The following is a 20,782-nucleotide window of genomic DNA, read 5'->3' as shown; positions in this document are numbered from 1 at the left end:
CAACCAAATAAAAGACCTCTTGATCTTGAAAGTTGTGGGCTACCTAGCGGAGATGAGATCGAAGAGCAAGCAAATGGCGGCGCGTGTTATGAAATTGCTTTTGAGTGAAACACATATAAGCTCTAAACACTTGAGCGGTAATATTTAGTGAACCTATGTGAGTTTAGTGGGTTATGTCGGGTCCTCTATATGCCTATTTGATTGTGGTGGATTGATTTGACGCATGGTCAACACATGCATATACTTGAGCATTTCTCACATGTGCATCTTAATTGCCTTACAAATTCAAAAATCTTATGTTGTGCTTTGTCAACCTCATGGTCATATACATAATTAGTTCTCCGAGGGTAATGGTTGGAAAGGCTAATACCGCATTTTCTTTAGTTTGAGCATATATGTTTGAATTAATAGATTTTTCAATATTTTACATTTAATTTGCTTGGGGACAAGCAAAGTTCAAGTGTGGGGGTGTGATTACACGCATTTATATACGTGTAATTATATCTAAAATACTAGAATTAAGCTAATCCTCAAACTGATTATTATGTAATTAATCCATTTTTATTTATGTTGTAGTAAATAAGTGGATTTCGGAAGAAGTTGTGCAAGAATAGAGCTAATTGGAGTTATCGACAAAAAGACGAAAAGTCAACAATGGTCAGCGAGTCAATGCCCCAAGCAAATATGTGAAAATCATTGGTTTGAGCTCGGAAAAAGCGAAAGAAGAAGAAGAAAATTGAAGCAAAGAAAAAGTTGTATTAAATAATTATTTGATTAATTAACCCTTGTATTAATTAATCGAGATTGATTAATCAAGGGATTAATTAATCATGCTCAGCCAAATGCCCCGTGTAGCAATTAAACCTTAATTGCTTGCTTGTTAATTGAAGGCTATCACGTGCTAGAGTGCCAGGCCATCCCTCTCTTTCCCCTTGGCCACTCCCATGCTGCCACATGGCAGCCCCTATCCCCATCCTTTCCTCTGAGTTACGAAAGTAGCCCATTCTCTCCTCTCTCTCCAGACATATAATTCATCATTCTCTATTCTCTCTCAACCCTTCTACAGCAGCCGCACACCCCATTATTCATCATTCCTCTCCCCAGATCCATTTTCTCTTTCTTCTTCTCTACAGCCGAAACACACACCAACACCACCCCATTTAATTCCTTTCCATTTTCTCTCACCCATCACCTCACCCAATTTATCATTCTCCACCATTTTCCAAGAAAATCAAAGGGCTTTTACTACTCACACAATCAATTGCTCATCAACACTAAGAGATTTTATTTTTTGTAAAGAGTAGGGGCTTAATATCAAGTTGGGTTTATGTTTGCCTATAGCAAATTGTGAGCCTACCTTGTGTTCCTCTCTCCTCTATCATTTCTCTTAATTTCTTATGTATTTGATGATGTATTTGCTAATGGGTTGTGAGTAGTTTAATTTTGGGAGTTAGGGTTGTGAAGCCCTAACTCATCTAGTATAAATATTGATGTTTTACTTTTAATAAATGCAATTTCCATTGTGTATGCTTTAGATCAGAATTTATTGGTCCTTAGAAGCATGTTTCTAGGCTTTGTCACCCTTTGAAATTATGTTGTGGGCAATTATGATGAGTAGATTGATAAATTGACAACTCATTGGTCTTGTTGCATCTAGGATTTAAGTGTGGTGACCATTAGCTAGCTTAATTGTAGCTAAGCTTACTTGAGTTTCTATTATCTTGCTCTCTATGCCTCTAATTTTAGATATTGCGGCCTTAACCGGCGTAATGCCCAAATTAGAGAGTTGATTGTGGCCTTAACCGGTATAGTCAATACACCGAAAGGATAATTGGTTTAGTAGCCTTAACCGGTACTAGATACAGAACTCGACACGTATAGGAAATGCATGCATTTATTAAATTGGCATCGATGTTTACAAGATAGTTAGTGTGAATCACCCGACACTCCCACATTTCAATTAATTTGAAAATCCAAAGTTAATTTCTTGCTTGATAATTAGTTGTTTGCTTTTACTTTAGTTTGCATTTAATTTAGTTAATTCCCAATTCAAAACTCCCAAACAAAATTCTACATTCCATTGTGCATAACTCATTTGGGCTACAAGTTAGTGGCTTTGATTAGGCTTAGTGTGAGCTAAGCCGAGCATTGCCGAGGCTTGGTGCCTTGTGAATATTTTATTTTACTTTATTTTATTTTTATTTTTACTTTTTCATTGTATGTTTTTAAGTTATTCTAGGGCCAATTACCTCGGTTAGGTCCAACACCTAATCCCCGAGGTACGATAATAAAGGTTCTAATACTTCATTTATTTGACAACGATTCGTACGCTTGCGAGAGTTTATGAGTCAAGTCAACTAACAAACTCTTTTGTCTTATATATAATATAGAAAAGCAACATAGCTTATAAAAAAAATAAACCACGAAGTTTTATTGAGGTAGTAGTTTATTAATGCTTGATAAATAAAATAAATAAAAAAGGTAGTTTACTGAAGCAAAAATTAGAAAAATATAATAATTAAAAATAAAAGTGATAAAGTAATCTGGGGTTCACATCCAAAACCAATTGGCCATGGATGGAGTGGCCCAAACCCTTATAAACCCATAGGCAAGATCCCATTTTTCCCATGTGGGATGTATATATTCTCAACATGCCCCCGCACGTGTGGCGAATTTTCAAGCCATACACGTGGACAACTTTGGGTGACGTGGAGCCCGTGTGGCCGTTAGGCATGCACACGTGGGTAACCCGCTTTGATACCATGATAAAGTAATCTGGGGTTCACATCCAAAACCAATTGGCCATGGATGGAGTGGCCCAAACCCTTATAAACCCATAGGCAAGATCCCATTTTTCCCATGTGGGATGTATATATTCTCAACAAAAAGAGAAACTTAAAAGCTAGCTCGAACACTTGTAGTGAGCCACTACAAAAGGAATAGTCTCTGAACCACTATGTTAGGCATGGCTGATGGTTATATCCTCATCCATTCTTATTATTATATTATACTAAAAACTAGTAATTTTTTTTTAAAATTAAAAATATGCATTGAAGTACATGCCCATATCAAAACCATCATCCCAAGAAAATTGCAAACACTACCAAGTCTTCAACTTTAAAATGAGGAAAGAACAACATCATGGATGGAACATTTCCAATTAACTAGGAAAACCAGACCAAATCTTGAAGTGAGGTGTTTATTGGTCAGCAATTGTGACCTCCACTTCGACACCTGGTTCAAATGTAATGGAGGTGATCTGCTTCACAACATCAGGAGAGCTGAAGATATCAATAACACACTTGTGCACACGCAACTCAAATCTGTTCCAGGTGTTGGTACCTGCAAATCACAAACAAACAGTTGATGCCAACAAGCAAGTGTAGACACCATGACTGTATGGAAAGACCAACATCAAAAACAAATTACACTTCTCTATAACTCATCATAAACTAGAAAGCTTCCTACCTTTTGAGTGAAGAACCAAAAAAGAAGAAACTCGCTATACATCATTGAGACATAAGCATCGTCTATCTAGGATGCAGTCAACCAGATATGAATCCATAGGCTAACTAAAGCTCTGTTCACCGAAACATACCTTCTCCACAGGGAAACTTCCTGGTGGTAATGTGCAGAACCTTGGTTGGCATCCTCACTGGTGCCTTCACCTTGAGCCTCTTGTCCTTGGCACCGCGAACCAAATCAGCACAAACTATCAAATAGAACAGATATCAAAACAACAAGCTAAACACTAGTACTCAAACAAACAAAACTTCATAATCAACACAACTAATGCGCAGAATCATCCAAAAAATGCTTCAATAATTTGCCGAAACCCTGAGTTCGACCATATCCAATAGAAGAAAAATTAGTAATTGATCGAGTATCATGCTTATTAAGCTCATTAAAACCATAACATTGATTGACATGAACGCAATTCAAATATAACAAACACAAGTTACTGAATCCCTAGACAAGTCTTACTTCAATATATACATTACAACACTCAAATAGAGTATTCAATATAACTATGAAATGGGTCTTTTACTAACATTATAGTCCATTTTCAATGCAAATTTACAAGAAATTACGATGGTATAAGCAATATATAACAAATGATAATGAATTAAGCAGAAATTGAATAGATCGGAACATGGGAAAGTAAGGACTGTTCTCGAGGTTCTTGACGTTCTTGGAAGAGAGAGTGATCATGATCTTGTGGATTTGCTCCTATGTCTCCTCGAGACCAGGCTTGGTGGGTTTTCATCGTTGCGTAAGCCATGGTTTTCAAGCTTCTCTGCTTTTACTCTAGGTGACGGCAGAGAATTGAGGGAGCTCTGGAGCAGCGGCTTCAACATCTAAAGCAATAAACTATTAATTAAAAAAAATGGGAAACTCAGGCCGATCTGAAACCTCTTCTCCATCACTTGCTGTATCAATCCGCCAGACCAGATTCTATTACCCTCTGCTTCAATTCCAGACCCAATTACTGATTCACCTCTATAAAACCAATTATTCTAGAATCATGAGAAAGCTGAGCCTGGAGACGCAGAAGAGGAAAACAGAGGCCATGAGTCTGAGCTTCCGCGCGCCAAAGAAGAAGGATTTGGTGGCGGCTTTGGCTTTGGCTGGAGAGTACAATCCGCCGTTATATCGGCGGAGGTTATGGCTGAGCCACGACTTCTTTGGCGTGACCTCCATGCCTGATTTCACCCTAGTTAAATTAGATAAATTGAATATTTACTCATCTCTGTTTCTACCATGTTAACTAGCTTTTTTTTTGGGTTTCAATTCTTAACGGCGTTAGTGTGAATGTTAGTGCCACATGAACGGCTGGATTAAATGAATGGTTGAGATTGCATATTAACTGTCGGGTCACTTGTACCGTCAGTGCATAGAATAATTTTGAGAAAATTAGATAAAAACCCAAAAAACAAAGCTTCTATTAAGAAAAACCCATCCCTATATTTTCTTTTAATCTACACCCAATTCACATAATTGAACCTTCCTTATAGGTTTTAAATCTATAATTAACATTTTTCACATTTTTTAGTTTGACTTTTTTGCCCTTCTGATTGAATAAATAAAATATACCTCAAATATAGCTGTTGACTATTTTTTGAATATAAATATTTAGAATTTAATACAATCAATTTAATCCTTGATTTTTCTCTTATTTGAAATAGAATTTAATACAATCAATTTAATCCTTGATTTTTCTCTTATTTGAAACGATTAATTGCCTTAATTATCCTATATTTCTTCCTTTCCGATGTGATCTATATATTTGATATTGTGTATCTTCAAATTCTGTTATATTCCTATTATATAAATATTTCTCTTTCTCGACATGATTAAACATCCTCTCATTAAGGTATGTTATTTTGCTTATCTGTTCTAATAGGTGTAGTTATACAATCATTCCATATTCATTAATTTTCTAAAATGGTCGAGTTAATGTAATTAACCCATGTAAAATGTACTTGATGTAGATTGATTGCTTTAAGATTTTTTTTTTCCGCCCTTACATTTTTCTCCACATAGGTGCCTAATTCTATGAGGTGGTCAAGGACCACATAATAGTTATGTATAACTGTAGAGTTTGCTTAATATATAATTATCCCTTAATTTTGGCACATTGAATAATTTTGAATGTGCAAGAGTTTTTGCACTATAATTTAGCAAACTCATTATTATCATTCATTGTTTCACAATTGAAATTGAACTTTACAATATTAAGAAGTTTATTTCTAATATCAAGATAATTTAAATACACATTCTTTTTGAAGGAATAAACCTAAAAATTTATTGAAATAGGGACAATGAGTACAACCATAAATGATGTTCATCCAGTATTGAAATAAACAATTTTAAATTTGTTTTTACAATTGAAATATAAACTTTAAATTTTCGAACCTAATATAAAGAACATTATAACACTTCATCCGTCATCTCGACTAGCACTTTGCAATGTAGTCTTCATAAATCTCCCAACTACTAGTGCCCTGCATGTTATGATTCCTTATACAATTGCAAATTACCTTCATAGATCTATTTCAAAGGTAAAACTCTATTAGGATTTAAATACATATATCCAAAATATAGGTATATTAATTGTCAATACTATAGGTTATGAAATAAACAACCTATGATATAGAGTCACACAAATAATTTAAAACTACAAAAACAAACATCTAAATCATAGGTATTACATATTAAAGCAATCTAAGTATCAGGTAATTAGAAACAACGATTCTATTTTGAAGGAATGAAACTAAGTTTTGTACCAGATTCATAAATTGAAATTTCTAATTACTAAAAATCCATCCAATTCAAGCTTTACACAAAATCAAAAGATCAACAAAGATATTTTACTAAATAAATCTGATGAATAGGTAATTTGAATTACGAATATGATATATGTACCTATTTGAAAGAAAGTCTCTAACCCATAAGAAAATGATGAAATAAACCTCATGAATAGGTCATTTGAAATCATCCTTTGAAATCATATGCAACTTTGTGAAAGGTCTCCACCCAAAGAAAAAATGACGAATGAATTCACTAGCTTCTATATATAGGAAGAAACATACCAAAAATTCATCATTATATGATAATAATGACATTAATGTAAACACCTAAAATTAAGTACTGATAAAAACCTAAAGTGAAGGTAATACCAACAATAACGTCAATCAAACTCCATAATATTTGCTAGATGATTTTGACTATTAATTCTATTTAATAGGTGAATGGGGAATTTGATAATGGCAGCTTCAGTAATTCTTAACAACATTGGGTTTTAATATTTACCCTATTTAATAGGTTTTTTTATTTTATTTTGAATAAACCTAATTAATTGGTTTGGGTGTATATTAAAACACTCTTATGGATGGGTTTATTCTAAAAGGGGTGTGTGAATTTGGGTGTAGAATCAAATTCCCCAATAATTTTTGTATTTTTATGGAAATAAAATACTGAAAGAAGGAAGGCTCTTGAGCAACCAATGTTTACAACGTCAAAAAATTAAGGCTCTAGAAGTCTCATTAGAAACCCTGTTGGGTGCATCACGAGTATGAAAATATGTGCAAAGTTGTGTGTGATGTTACCTACTCCCAAGTATAGGAGGCCAAGTGTAATACCCTGGAAAATCCAAATTAAATTCTGTGGATTTTTAGAAATGATTTCACGATAGTGGGAGCGAGTACGAGGCTCGGAGGAATTGTGGAATTAGTTCGAACGATTAATTTTCGAAAAACGAACGTTATTTAGGGGGTCTCAAAAAGTGACTTTTTATACATTGGGAATTTGGGAAAACTTCCTTCATGAAAGTTGTAGAGGACATTAAACCGAGTGCGTGCATATGTGGTACGTAAAAATCGGAGTTCGTATGCGAAAGTTATAAGCAAAATATGAAAGTTACTGTTTATGGTAGATTGGTATAAATTTGAAATGTTACTGTAGCCAGGTAACTTTTCTTTCTTTTCTAAATCCTTCCCCCGTGCTCTCTCAGTCTCTCTCTTCTGCAACTCTCTCTTTCTCTCTTCTGCAACCTCCTCTTTCACCACCTCTAGACCACCAAATGGCGAGCTGCGAGCATCGATAGACTCGTCTCTTCCTCCTTATCACGCATGTGGGAGTTGTTTACGACGATTTGGCCGGAAATGTGGAGATCGAAGCCAACATTTTTACTGTAGCAAATTAGTCAACGCCGATTTCCGGCCACCTCCAGTCATAAACCCAGGTCCATTAGAAGCGCCTTAAGCCGCTCTTCATGCTCGCCAAGTCTCATAACCCAGATCGAAGCATGGAGGAAGAAAGCATAATTGGAAAATTTCACTGTACATCGGAGTGCTTAATTGTTCGGCTACTTCAAGGTATTTTCTGACTTTGTCACAGTTGAGAAAGTGATTGGAAATGTTGAGATGATGCTGTGGATGAAATTTGGTGGCCAGAGGAGGTGGTTGACCGCCGCGTTGACCGCCGTTGACCGCCCACTGACCGCCGCTTGTGGCGGCGTATTCGACCATATTTTGAGTTTTTATTATCTAGGTGATGATCTACGCATCCTTACGAGCGTTTTGATATATTACAAGGTCATTTTAGAAAACGTTGATAAATAGTGAATTTATGTTTTGACGTTACTATTTAACGTTTTTACGTTTTATCTTCGGTTTACGATCTGTGAGGATCTGACCATCGGTTTTACTTCAAATTTGGATATGATGATCTTATGACTGTCCCAGTGGCTTTGTGTGGTCATGGGCGAAGATCCGACCGTTGGATCTTCGTATAAATGTAAAACAATGATTCGGAAGGCGATTCGTGAGAATCCGACCGTCAGATTTTCGTATAATTTTATGGAGATGTTTGTTAGAGTGATTCAAGAAGATCTGACCATTGGATCTTTGTGATAATTTTGGAGGATGATCCTAAGGGCGATCCGTGAGGATCCGACCGTTGGATCATCGTATAATTAGGATCCGACCGTTGGATCATCGTATAAATTCGATCTGACCGTTGGATCATCATTAAATTAGAATCCGACCGTTGGATTTCCGTATATGTGTTGTTTATGAATGATTGCTAAGTTAAGATCGTATCTGACTAGGTGATTGACGGTTTGAGTTGGTGGACGATTGTGGATCGTATTTTGAGCTGAATTGAAGACGCAGCGGGATTATCGAGGTGAGTAAACCTCACGTGGTTCATATTACGAACCCAATACAATTAATTGCTTATTTTGTTGCAATCATATGAACTATTGTTGGTATTACTAGACATTCCTGTGTGAATGTCTGTATATATATTATTACGTGAAATAATATGTATTGTTGGAGTTGTGTTGAGTTTATTGTTGAGAAACAATATATTGTGAGAGGTATTGAGTTTATTGTTGAGAAACAATATATTGTGAGAGGTGTTGAGTTTTATTGTTGAGGAACAATAAATTGTTGTGATCTGTGGAGATCACTAGGTCACGAGGTGACCATGGCATCTATTAGTGAATCACGCTCTCGTACCGGGCTGGTGGTTATTAATAGTATTAAATCGTAATCACGTCTATGGCCGGACGAGTGGTTACGTTCAGTTAGAGCTCTAGTCTGTCTGCCAAATGTGGAGTGACCTTATGAGTGAAATTGAGAGTAACTCATAAGTGTCAATATATATATGGTAACCTTATGAGGGAAATTGAGAGTAACTCATAAGGGTCTATATATATATATGAGTCTGTCTACCAAATGTTGGGAAATCTTATGAGCGAATTTGAGAGTAACTCATAAGTGTCTATATATATATATGAGAGTGAGGGATCTTATGAGCTAAATTGAGAGTAACTCATAAGTGTCTACATATATATATGAGAGTGAGTGATCTTATGAGCTAAATTGAGAGTAACTCATAAGTGTCTATATATATATATGAGAGTGAGAAAGTAACGTGGGTTTGTGGTAGTCTTGAAATCTAATAAATCAACAGTTCTTTCTTGTTTACTCATACTGGCTGTAAAAAGCTTACCGGGTTTTGTGTTGTTGCAACTCCCGGTACACTATTCAAATTGTGTAGCGGGTAATCCTACAGGACAGGAGAACCAGGACGGTGATCGTGCGGTTAGAGCAATTGTTAGAGTTTTACAACAATTGTAAGTTGTGAGGTGTGTTATGCTCATTTGAGCTTTATAATATATTGTGAGATTGAATTGTAATAATGAACTCGAAGTTTCGAGATTTGGTTTTTTTGTGATTGTAATTATTCAGGTTTCGGATTTGAATTTATCATTCAAAATCCGGGGCGTGACAGTTTGGTATCAGAGCGTAAGGTGCATATTTGGTGATGTGTCAATACCTTCCGAGTGATGGCCCGTCTGCAGCGGATCCCCATCGTGTGCTCTTTGGTATTGGCTAAGTCATTGGGTATGCGTGAGTGTTGGGAGTTGTTTAGGCCGCTAGGTCGTTTAGGGAACGTGAATACATTCCCTATAGTATTGACTTGGTTAATATGAATTTGTATTTGACTTATACTGTGTTTTAAGTGTTATACAAGTATTAGTCAAGCATACTATACTCCTTAGGTGATGGATATTCGAAGGGGTTGTACTTAGAACCTTACAGTTGTCTTGTAGGTTCGTATGAGAATAAGTTCAGTGGCCGCGAGTTACAATCCTTGAGGAATAGGAACCTCTTGATTCAACTCTGTTAAGTCAACGAGGATTGTTTTATGGAAATGAGGTTCTTTTGATTGTTGAAGTGTTTGGTTGAAGGCATGGTCTGGACCTATGCTCGTCTGTAATGTGGATACGAGTATTAATCGATGGTAATTTTGCCTTTTTAAGTTGGATATACTAATGTTCTTGAATAGATTCTTGACTCATGTGGAGTTGTGAGTAGTGTTGCGGTTAGGGAAGGAATTATTGCGGTTACTTCTTCCTTGTGCTTGTAAGTTGTTAAGCAGGGTTTAAGGTGCGAGACAAGAATTTTATTTTGTGCTCGATGGTTAGAGAGGAGAGACCATTGTTTTGGGTTGTCGTTGAGTACTATAATTCCTTCAGAATCAGGATTGTTGGTAGAATTGGAATTAGTAGTAGTTTTGGTGATTCTGAATTTGAATTGAGTTCGCGATATGTGTCTTATATACGTGGTTGATGTTACTTGCATCATTTTGGAACGATACGTTACGATTCACAAGGAAAACTGGATTTGAAATTTATTCATTTGAACACCATGGGTTGATGACCTGACCGTGACTTGTGAATATAGTTTGTTCAAGTGAATGAAATTGAATTTTGTGGCCTTTGTGTGGTGAACTAGTTTTCTTAAGTTTTGGATCGTAGTATGGAGATGGGCTGCAGTGAATGTGAAGTTGTTGTGTGTTTTAAGTTTAAGTAGGCGGGACACTTAAAGTTTTGCAATGGAGTTGATTTTGGTGTAATTAATTGGGAGAGTTAGAATCAGTTCTTGTGAATGATGTTGGATGAGAGTGTGTGCCTTTGGTGATTGATCTTAGGTGATATAGTTAAACGCAATTTCGGATATTGATTTTAGTGACTTTGTTAGGTATATCCATAGTGGTTCAAGTGAATTACTATGTGATATGGAGTTTGATTCGGTTTCTAAATCGTAAATTCATAGGGTATGAATTGTGGTAAGTTTAATGGAGCAATTAATAGAGGAAATGGTTGAGATTTTATAAGATTTGTATGGGTAACTCTAAGGATGTGGGTTTTTCCTAGCTAACTCAGGATGTGTTTAGCTTTATTAAACCCTAATTCTAACGACGAAATTGTTTGTGTTTGGTTTGACTCAGAGGATACTAGCTAGACCTCGATGCGACTTATTTGATTGTTGGATTCTTTTTGAGTGATTGTTTTTATTGCATCATTATGAAAGATGTGTGCAGTAGAGTTGTTTATGGTTTTGAAAATAGTATTGGGTGACCAAGGTTCGATCCTTGGTGCTGTTGTTGGTTTAACAAAAAGAAAAGAAAACATGCACACCATCTTATTGATTTTATATTACAAAAAAAAAAAAAAAAACGAGGACTATGCTATACTAAGCCTAGTCAGCAGCTCCGGATGGATTTAGGCTGAGCTCAAGAGAAACGTTTGAGCCACTGTGGTAACCGCCTGAGCCACCAGAATAGTAACCAAAAGCGCTACCTTCCTCGGAAGTAGCCTTCAGGTTACCAAAGACGTCCTCGCCGTGCACGGGGAACAGAGGAAGAGTTTGAACCTCCTGGTGATCTCCTCCTCGTTGTTGCAGGGATGTTTGTCCTCCTGTTGTGCCAAAAGAGTTGTACTAGTATTAGTGTTGAAGTGTGAGGAAGAATATGAAACAGAATTTAAATCAAGAAATCCTTCATTACCAGTAGAATAGGTGGAACCAAAGTTGAGATCAATGGATCTACCATCATCAGTAGAACTAGTGGACCCAAAATTGATGTCAATGGATCCACCAGCTGGCCCAAAATTGATGTCGATGGATCCACCAGCACCAGTAGAACCAGTGGACCCAAAATTGAGATCAATGGATCTACCAGTACCAAGAGAACTAGTTCTCATGGGCACTGGAGCAGCCTGATTACACCTATTCATCTGCTTCTCTCGAGCCCTGACGTTCTGGAACCAAAAGTAAATGTTCTTACCCTCAACATACCCATACTGGTTCAGCTGGAGACAGATCTCGTGAATCTGCTCTGTAGTTGGGCACTTAAATCCCTTGACATAGTAAAGATCCTTGAGGATTCTTATTTGTTCTGGAGTAGGAATCCACCTGGTACGGCTTCGCCAGAAATCCATGTTGGCACTACTTCCAGCTGCTTGGGTGTTTCCTCCCTCCTCTGTTGGTTGCTGTTGTTGTGGTTCCATTTGTTGCGGGGTTTGGAGCTCCATTAGTTGCAGAGTTCGTGGCTCTTGGGTCATGGGGTGAGAGGATGTGGAAATCGAGGAATACATGGTTTAGTGTTTGAGGGAGATTTTGTTAGAAGGATTGGAGTTGTTGAACTGGTGATTGGAGATCTGAGATTCTCAGAGGAAAGATGAGATCGAATCTTCAAATGGAAGAAAAGATCTGAGAAAGAAGGATTGAAGATTTGGAGGAAAAGATTGAAGATCTGAAAGTTCAGAGGAAAGATGGGATTGAATCAACTAGATGGGAGAGAAGATCAGAAGAGAAGGATTGAGATTGATGAAGAAAGGATTTGAGTTTCGAGAGGAAGGCTGCAGAGTTTGAGAGAGAATGGCTGGGGAAAATTTCTTTTCTTTGGTGTGAACAGTTTTTCTCCAGGATGCACCTATTTATAGAACGAGGTGAGCAGATCTCCACCGTTGGATGGACGATCTCTGAGATTCAATCCACGCGTTGGATTAAAGTCGCCCCGAAACCCGGAAAAGCTGTTGGCGCGTGGAGAGCGTGTAAGGGGACCGAGGGAATCTCGAGGCGCTGTGGCAGACAGCTGTAGCCGAAAGCAGATTTGACTGCCGTAAATCACGGAAGGGATAAGCCGTGACACAAGTGGGCCGTACTTGGGCCTGTCTCGGATCAAGGCATCACTGTAGCTGTGGGTGGAGGCCTGATGGGCCGAGTTTCAGAAACAGTTTTGGACATGATGGGCCGAGTTTCTGAAACAGTTTTGGATGAGTTGGGCCGGATTTCTGTAACAGTTTTGGATACGTTGGGCTGGGTTTCTGCAACAGTCTTGGATGTTTTGGGCCGAATTGTTTAAACAGTTGAAACAGTTGGTTTAAATAAAAGGATTTGTATGGATAATAACGTGAGCAGCCGTGCTCGAGTGGTTGAGTGTACAGTTCGTGTACAAGAGGTCTGAGGTTCGAACCTCGCCTCTCGTTTATTTTTATTATGTTCGTTATGACATAATAAGTATAAAATTTGTACACATTATATTAAGCACAGCTTGTGCTCCAGTGGTTGGGGGACAAAGGTTTCGTGCGGCAGGTTGAGGTTTCGAACCTTGCCTTCCCCGTTATTTTATTTATGTCGCTTATGACATAATAAATATAACACGTGAGCATATATTAATGAAGGCAGCTCTTGCTTCAGTGGTTGGGAGCCAAACCTTCGTGTTCGAGGTCGGGAGTTCGAACCTTACCTCTTACAAATATTTTTGGATCTCGTATATGCTTGATATACGGACGTGTATACGGTATGTACGGTATACATACGTATATACGGTCTGTACGGTATGTATACGTATATACAGTTGTACAGTATGCATACGTATATACGGTCTGTACGGTATACATACGTATATACAGTTGTACGGTATGCATACGTATATACGGTCTGTACGGTATGCATACGTATATACGGTATGTACAATTTCATACCGTAGCCGAGCTGGAAGTTGGTGGGCCGATTGGTAGGCCCAAATAGTAAGCCCAATTGTTCGGCCCGATTGGTAGGCCCAATTGTTCGGCCCGAATGGTAGGCCCAAATGGTAGGCCCAAATGTTAAGCCCAATCGTTCGGCCCGAATAGTAGGCCCAAATGTTAAACCCAAAGTGGTTTGGGCCGGTTCGAAATGTGGATGGTTCGGTTTCTTCGGCTCAATTGGCCAGCCTTAATGCTTAGCCCAAGGATTGAGCAAGCCCAAGTCATCATCACTGGGTCACATGTTTTATTGGCGTGCTTTGGAGAATGATTTGTTTTGAGTGATGCTAATTGAGTAGCGAAACGCTTTGTGGGAGTGTTTACTGTGCTTGTATGCCAGTACAGGGTGAAGATCTATGTGAGGATCTATGAGATAATCTCTGTGAAGATCTAAGTAATGATCTATGTGATGATCCATGTGATGATTTTGTGTAATTGATGTGGAGTGATGTTGAGCAGTTGTGTTGTGAGTTTACGTTTGTGATGAAAGGATTTAGTGGCCATAGGAATGTATTTTTATACAAGGGTTGAGGCTTTGTAGATTACTACAGCTTTGGGAAAGATGGAGATTCGATGGTTAGGTCAACCTTAATCGAGAGGAATTGACTTACGCTCAAATTTCGGGACGAAATTTCTTTAAGGAGGGTAGACTGTAATACCCTGGAAAATCCAAATTAAATTCTGTGGATTTTTAGAAATGATTTCACGATAGTGGGAGCGAGTACGAGGCTCGGAGGAATTGTGGAATTAGTTCGAACGATTAATTTTCGAAAAACGAACGTTATTTAGGGGGTCTCAAAAAGTGACTTTTTATACATTGGGAATTTGGGAAAACTTCCTTCATGAAAGTTGTAGAGGACATTAAACCGAGTGCGTGCATATGTGGTACGTAAAAATCGGAGTTCGTATGCGAAAGTTATAAGCAAAATATGAAAGTTACTGTTTATGGTAGATTGGTATAAATTTGAAATGTTACTGTAGCCAGGTAACTTTTCTTTCTTTTCTAAATCCTTCCCCCGTGCTCTCTCAGTCTCTCTCTTCTGCAACTCTCTCTTTCTCTCTTCTGCAACCTCCTCTTTCACCACCTCTAGACCACCAAATGGCGAGCTGCGAGCATCGATAGACTCGTCTCTTCCTCCTTATCACGCATGTGGGAGTTGTTTACGACGATTTGGCCGGAAATGTGGAGATCGAAGCCAACATTTTTACTGTAGCAAATTAGTCAACGCCGATTTCCGGCCACCTCCAGTCATAAACCCAGGTCCATTAGAAGCGCCTTAAGCCGCTCTTCATGCTCGCCAAGTCTCATAACCCAGATCGAAGCATGGAGGAAGAAAGCATAATTGGAAAATTTCACTGTACATCGGAGTGCTTAATTGTTCGGCTACTTCAAGGTATTTTCTGACTTTGTCACAGTTGAGAAAGTGATTGGAAATGTTGAGATGATGCTGTGGATGAAATTTGGTGGCCAGAGGAGGTGGTTGACCGCCGCGTTGACCGCCGTTGACCGCCCACTGACCGCCGCTTGTGGCGGCGTATTCGACCATATTTTGAGTTTTTATTATCTAGGTGATGATCTACGCATCCTTACGAGCGTTTTGATATATTACAAGGTCATTTTAGAAAACGTTGATAAATAGTGAATTTATGTTTTGACGTTACTATTTAACGTTTTTACGTTTTATCTTCGGTTTACGATCTGTGAGGATCTGACCATCGGTTTTACTTCAAATTTGGATATGATGATCTTATGACTGTCCCAGTGGCTTTGTGTGGTCATGGGCGAAGATCCGACCGTTGGATCTTCGTATAAATGTAAAACAATGATTCGGAAGGCGATTCGTGAGAATCCGACCGTCAGATTTTCGTATAATTTTATGGAGATGTTTGTTAGAGTGATTCAAGAAGATCTGACCATTGGATCTTTGTGATAATTTTGGAGGATGATCCTAAGGGCGATCCGTGAGGATCCGACCGTTGGATCATCGTATAATTAGGATCCGACCGTTGGATCATCGTATAAATTCGATCTGACCGTTGGATCATCATTAAATTAGAATCCGACCGTTGGATTTCCGTATATGTGTTGTTTATGAATGATTGCTAAGTTAAGATCGTATCTGACTAGGTGATTGACGGTTTGAGTTGGTGGACGATTGTGGATCGTATTTTGAGCTGAATTGAAGACGCAGCGGGATTATCGAGGTGAGTAAACCTCACGTGGTTCATATTACGAACCCAATACAATTAATTGCTTATTTTGTTGCAATCATATGAACTATTGTTGGTATTACTAGACATTCCTGTGTGAATGTCTGTATATATATTATTACGTGAAATAATATGTATTGTTGGAGTTGTGTTGAGTTTATTGTTGAGAAACAATATATTGTGAGAGGTATTGAGTTTATTGTTGAGAAACAATATATTGTGAGAGGTGTTGAGTTTTATTGTTGAGGAACAATAAATTGTTGTGATCTGTGGAGATCACTAGGTCACGAGGTGACCATGGCATCTATTAGTGAATCACGCTCTCGTACCGGGCTGGTGGTTATTAATAGTATTAAATCGTAATCACGTCTATGGCCGGACGAGTGGTTACGTTCAGTTAGAGCTCTAGTCTGTCTGCCAAATGTGGAGTGACCTTATGAGTGAAATTGAGAGTAACTCATAAGTGTCAATATATATATGGTAACCTTATGAGGGAAATTGAGAGTAACTCATAAGGGTCTATATATATATATGAGTCTGTCTACCAAATGTTGGGAAATCTTATGAGCGAATTTGAGAGTAACTCATAAGTGTCTATATATATATATGAGAGTGAGGGATCTTATGAGCTAAATTGAGAGTAACTCATAAGTGTCTACATATATATATGAGAGTGAGTGATCTTATGAGCTAAATTGAGAGTAACTCATAAGTGTCTATATATATATATGAGAGTGAGAAAGTAACGTGGGTTTGTGGTAGTCTTGAAATCTAATAAATCAACAGTTCTTTCTTGTTTACTCATACTGGCTGTAAAAAGCTTACCGGGTTTTGTGTTGTTGCAACTCCCGGTACACTATTCAAATTGTGTAGCGGGTAATCCTACAGGACAGGAGAACCAGGACGGTGATCGTGCGGTTAGAGCAATTGTTAGAGTTTTACAACAATTGTAAGTTGTGAGGTGTGTTATGCTCATTTGAGCTTTATAATATATTGTGAGATTGAATTGTAATAATGAACTCGAAGTTTCGAGATTTGGTTTTTTTGTGATTGTAATTATTCAGGTTTCGGATTTGAATTTATCATTCAAAATCCGGGGCGTGACACCAAGTTTTAATATAGGGAAGTGAAAAGTATCGTACCCAAAGGATTGAGAGAAACTCAAACCTAGCTAGATTTCTACAAGAAAGCCTAGAAAAACATGGAATCTAACTTTTTACAAGTTCACAACCTTAACCCTTTGGAAGTTAAAGATTGCAAGGATGGTATTAACAATTATGGTAGTGAAAGGCTTGGTTGGTTTTAGTTATTTATAAAGTAAACTAAGTTGCACAAAAATAAACTAAGCTAATAAAAAAGAAGAAGACTTTAATCAATGAGATAATTAGGAGCATAGATTTTTGCACCCACCCTCCCTCATGCATATAATGTAACCCATTTTCAAATAACAACATGCTTTGATAAATATTTCTCCCTCAGTTTTCGCTAGAGAAACCAAGATACCAACTAATTATGCAACCTAACCATGTCGCTAAAGGAAAGCTAGATTACGTAACCTTAGGAATTATAAGTGTTGATGAATCTATAAACTAAGCTAACTAGTAGCTAGAGGTGGCATCACTCAATCTATAGCTCAAGCTCTATTTATCCATCATAGAACTTCTAGTCTACTACTATCACATGGATATCCCCAGATTGTAGAAATAAAGCTTATCTTCTTCATATATGGTTTCCTTGGTCATTAAGTTACATAGGGATAAGAGCTTTCATACCTATCTCTGCAATACTTACTAATGAAGGTTTCTATTAAGAGATAGGACTGTACAAGTATATCTATTGAATGCTTGGTGATCAAATCATTAGGTGATAGGTATGGACAAACAGATCTATATGCAGATTTAATTATGATTGTTTTGCTTGATGGCCAAGAACCAGACTAGTATAAATAGAAGCTATCTACCTGATTCATATTCACCGTACAATATGAGCAATAGAACATAATGTGAGAGTGAGGGAGATAGAGAGAAGGGCTGGAGTAGAATGGAAAGAAAGAAACAAACAGGAAGGAAACTAAAGAGAGAAAGTAAAGGACGTGAGGAATAGGAGATCAGGAGCATGAAAGAAAAGAAAAAAACAAAAAGAGAGAAGACAAGAGGCTAGGAAAAGAAAGAAGAAACAGAATTAGGATCAAAAAGAAAAGAGAAAGGAGAAACATGAGATGTGAGACATCAGAGAGATATCTGAAGTGAAGAAGGAAGGAAAAATTAGCAGGATTAGTTCAATAGATATTCTGATGGGATTCAAAGGTGAATTCAATCCTATAAGCTATTCCAATTGTTATTCTTGTTATTATGTTTAGCTTAGCTCTTGTCTAAATTGGTTTAAGCTTCTGCACAGTTAGTAACCTAAATGATCTTCTGCACAGTTAGAAACAAATTAATCAAGATAATTAGAGAACTGGTTCCATAAGAATGGGTACCCTAAGCAATTCTTACGTTGCTGTTTGGGTTAGAATTCTTATTTTTTCTAAACAACAAGAGGTTACAGTGATCAAAGAACCTATGTGCATCAGCTTAACAACCTTAGACTGAGCAGTAACCTCAAACATTAGTTTGTGAGCATTGGAGAAAGCTAGCAGAACAAGTTTCTTTGATCAACCATATCCTTTGATCTAGACCTTCATTTTAGAAACCATTTTAATGTCTTGAAAGCTTATAATGTAAGCTTGATATCTGTATAGTTTTTTACAATTTCATTAAAGATTCATTGGTTAAGTTTGAGGCTAAAAACAGAGGTCTGCATTCTGTAAATCAATTTTTCTGAGTTTTTGACCCAGTTGCATTTTTATTGAAAATTGTACGTTTTAATTGAGTATTTGAAGTTGGTGTCTTCCTAAAAGTTTCAGTAGACATCTTAAAGATCATTTCAGAATTAAAATCTCATGGAAAGGAGTTTTCTAGAGCAAGTTATGATTTTTCGAAGTTGAGGGTCTGCATCAGGAAATTCTTCAATTGTCACTATGTTTCTGTTTGTTTCATTTGATTTCAATACTTTCCTTTATTCGAACTTGTTCACAAACTGAACATAGCCATTCTTAAATTTCCAACAAAACTTATGACACCACTTTTAGACTTTATTTCAGATAGTTATGTCATTGTGAAATTGGCTAGCCATATCTGCTTTTCGTCATAACAAATCTGCAAGATATTTTGGTTGGTTAGTTAGAACTCCAAATGAAATCAAAATGGCTTGAGATTTTAGGTACCATTTTCTTAAGACATAAGCTCGATATTGAAGTATGTTCTTAAGCCAGAATCATAGCTTTGTGTTTAAAATAAATTATGTGCTTATGCATAGGAAATGTGAATTGTACTTGGGATATTTACTTTTTATGTAGGTGTTTGAACCTAAATTTGGCAAGGCCTACGTGACGTTAAACCGGGTCCCACATGAAGCAGGCCTGGGTCATAGTGAGCCGTGATATAATAAATATTTAGCTGAGGCCCGGCTCACTTCACTTAGCTGAGGTCCGGCTCACTTCACCTCTGCCGAGGCCCAGCTCACTTCAACCGAGTTCCGGCTCGTTTTACCTCAGCTGAGGTCCGGCTCACTTCACCTTAGCCGAGGCCCGGCTCACTTCAGCTGAGGTCTGGCTCACATGAGTCGATTTTTGGTTTACTTGTGGCTAAGAAAGTCCTATTAAATGCTCGTTTCAATTGGTCAGGGACACTGATAGCAGGACATTATGAGCAGATAAAAGCTACTAAATGCCAAATTCTATGTTCAGAAACATTACAGCACTAAGTGTGGCAGTTACAAAAACAATCATTAAAGAGTCATGATGGTTGATTGCGAGTTATGCACATCAAAGGAATTTTATTCTTAGAATTCAATTTGTAATCAATCCAGTCTCAACAATTAAAGCTGAGATTGTATTAGTTTTATTATCTTTATTCTATACTATAAAAGGGGCCGTAGACATCTTTGTTAAAGGTCCACGACCAAAAACACAACAACTGAATACAAATTCAACATTCTCAAATTCTCTATCGCATCTCTACACTCTATCAATTTACAATATCTCTAGTGAATTATTTTACTTACTGGTATTGTTCTTGTCTTTCCTGCACTTTACATTCTTGCAAATTTATTTTGTCGTTCTCTATATCTCTTGCTCAATATTTTTCCTGCACTTAATTTCTTTGCATCTACTTTCCTGCGTTTACTTTTTCACAAATCATATTAGAAAATTTATATAAACAAGTTTCACATTCACTCACCGAGTTGCACAGCACGAACACTCCGGCTAGCAAAGCTGAATTGTGTAAAGTCCTTGCATCCAAGGCATAGAGAACCCCGCGGTCGAGATCGATCCTTCATCGGCCCACAATCAACTAATTAGAAGTCAGATCAGCGCAAACTCATTAACCTAGATCAAAACCTCGCTCGGTCTCTTGGCCGCGAGTTGGCACGCCCGCGCACACGTCACTAATCCAGAAGGACACGTGTAAGCCAAGAAGACCTCGGCCGAGTGACACGTGGCCGAGACGATTTTTGAGCGAACAGTAGGAACATGTATCTATACAATAGCTTGAAATCCAGGTAAGGGGATCTGGGGAACCTCTACTCAACTGTATTGTATGCATATATGTTGCCTGACATGTTTGTTATGGAATGAATGAATAT

General features: G+C 37.6%; 1 pseudogene; it reads right to left on the bottom strand.

The window, feature by feature from the left end:
• Positions 1 to 3,199: 3,199 nt before the first annotated feature.
• On the bottom strand, positions 3,200 to 4,429 carry LOC133735248 (small ribosomal subunit protein uS10y-like; annotated as a pseudogene).
• Between the last annotated feature and the right edge of the window lie 16,353 nt (positions 4,430 to 20,782).

This window comes from Rosa rugosa, chromosome 3, assembly GCF_958449725.1.
Source record: "Rosa rugosa chromosome 3, drRosRugo1.1, whole genome shotgun sequence".
In the NCBI taxonomy this organism is placed as follows: Eukaryota; Viridiplantae; Streptophyta; class Magnoliopsida; order Rosales; family Rosaceae; genus Rosa; species Rosa rugosa.
Note: the sequence above shows the minus strand (reverse complement) of the source record. Positions and strands in the feature narration are given on the sequence as shown.